The sequence below is a fragment of the Elephantulus edwardii genome, unplaced genomic scaffold (assembly GCF_000299155.1).
Source record: "Elephantulus edwardii isolate Elephantulus edwardi_28Jun2011 unplaced genomic scaffold, EleEdw1.0 scaffold00033, whole genome shotgun sequence".
NCBI lineage: Eukaryota > Metazoa > Chordata > Mammalia > Macroscelidea > Macroscelididae > Elephantulus > Elephantulus edwardii.
In genome coordinates this window covers 18996033-18998655 of record NW_006399783.1, presented here as the reverse complement: position 1 = coordinate 18998655, position 2623 = coordinate 18996033, and positions in this window count along the sequence as shown.

Here is a 2623-nt window from a genome sequence, read left to right as displayed (position 1 = left end):
TACAAACCCTCCCCCAGGTCCCCTCCACCATGCAGCCCCCGCTCCAGTCTCCTGTGATGACAGAAATAACTTGGGGCTCTTTCTTCCCATTCCTGTGCTTCCCCTACTCTCCATCTCAGTGAAGCCATCAATAAGCATCCAATTAATTACTCAGGCCCCAAATTAGCATACCATTCTTGATTCTTTTTCTTGTTCTGCACATTCAAAATACCATGCTGTATCAATCTGATTTCCTAAATATCTACCTCATTTTTCTCTCTCCTAGTCTCTACTGTCACTCCAGTACACACTATAGCTATTCCCAGTCTGGACTACTGTAGCAGCTTCCTAATTGATCTGCGGGATCCCACTGCTGGTCTCTTAAAGCAGGGTGATCAGACTTCCCAGTTTATTTGAGACAGTCCCAATTTTTTAAGCTGCATGGTGTCCTTATCTAGTTGGCATTCTTTCATTTGCTTCCTCTCCCCCAGTTCATTTGCAAAAGGATCCCCATTTGGATGATAAATGATAGTCACTCAACCTTCCTACCTTTTCTTTTCTCAGATCCAAAGTTACCTTTTAAACATGTAAATTTGATTATGCCACATTCCTGCTTAGAATTCGTTCAAGACTTCCTATTGAAATCAAATTCCTTAATGTGATCTTGGTGTTACTGCCACAGAGTGGCCCAATTCAGGGCAATCCACTGAAAAATGGGATGGAACGACTGTGCTCTATAAGTGTTCATGGGATGATTTTCAGAAGTAAACTACCAGGACTTTCTTCCTAGTCCATCTCACTTCTAACAGGAATTTATATTAAAGAAGTGAACAAGGGTATAAAGATTATTTATGAGGAAGTTTCTCCTTGGGTTGTTTTTAATAGAGAAAATTAAGAATCAATGGCATGATTTCCATTAATTAAAGACAAACAAACACAATTGCTGTGAATTTAGAAGCAATGCATAGCTAATCCTCCACTGGGCTTCTGAGGCTATAAATCACACTAGTGATTCTCTACCTTTCTACCTGGGAACTGCTGCTGGATTAGAATCTCCAGAGGTACAGTCTTGAGGTGAGTAATGAAATCCCTTATGGCTTTTTGTTGTTGTTAAATATCATTCAGTTGGAACCAATCCATAGCGACCCTTCAGAGGCTATAAATCACATGAGAGTAGATGGGGCAGCTGTTGGATTTGAACCGCATGCGTTTGGGTTGACAGTACAAATTCTTAACATTAAGCCATCAGTGCTCCCTCCTTACAGACTGTTGTTGTGGTTGTTCTATGCCACTGAGTTGACTATTTACTAAGAAATAATAAATAATATATATTAGAACAAAGAAATGCATTAAAACATTGCTTATGATATACATTTATCAGTATTGAGCAAAACCTAAAATATACTAAAAGAGGCAATCTGAAAAAAAATCTCACATGTATGTCATTGTTGTTATGCCCTGTCAAGTGACCTGTGACTCACAGTGACCCTATGTACAACAGCCCTAAATCCTGCTCTATTCTGTGCCAACTGTACACACCTACTCCCACCCCCTCAATCACTGAATTGATCCATCTCATCGAAGATCTTCCTCTCCTGTGCTGTCTCTCAACACTCCCAAACATGATGTCCCTCTCCAAGGACTGGTCCCTCCTTGCAACATGCCCAAAATATGTCACACAAAGCTTCAGAATCCTTAATTCCAAGGAGCAGCCCAGCTTCACCCTCTCTAGTAGGAACCTGTTCATTCTCTTAGCACTCCATAGTATACTCAATACTCTTCTCCAGCACCACAGCTCAAAGACATCAATTCTCCTTCTATCACCCCTAGTCACTGTCCAGCTCTCTGATGCATAACAAGTAATTGCAAAGACTATGGCCTAGATCAGGCACACCTAGGTCTCCAGACTGACATTGTTGCTCTTCAGTACTTTGGAGAGGTCTCTGACAACACACTTTCCCAAAGCAATTAGTCTTTTTATTTTCTGGCTGCTGGTGCCAAGAGTGTTGATTGTGGAGCCAAGCAAACTAAGCGGTGAACAATCTCAATCTCTTCACCATCCATACTGATGCTGCCCTTAGGCCCAGTGGTGGAAATCTTTGCTTTCTTGATGTTGAGCTTCAATCCATATTGGAGGCTGCAGTCATTGACTTTCTGCAGCAAGTGCTTCAGGTCCTCCTCAGTTTCAGCAAGCAGGGTTGTGTCATCTGCATAATGCAGACTGTGGATAAGTCTTCCTCCAGTCCTGATACCACATTTCTCCTCATAGATCCCAGCCTCCCAAATAATCTGTTCTGCAAATAGATTGCAAAGGTATGGAGATAGGACACACCCCTGGCGCACACCTTTCTCAACTTTGAACCATGCAGTGTTTCCTTGCTTTGTTCTGGTAACTACCTCCTGGTCCAAGTATGTTGTTGCTGTTATGTGCCGTTGAGTCGCTTGCGACTCATGTTGTTGTTGTTGTTATGTGCCGTCGAGTCGTTCGCAACTCATAGTGACCCTATGCACAACAGCCCTAAACCCTGCTCTATCCTGTGCCAACTGCACTGCCTCTGACACACCCATCCTGATTACCCCAGTCACCAAATCAATCCATCTCATAGAGGGTCTTCCCCTCCTGCGCTGTCCCTCCACCCTCCCA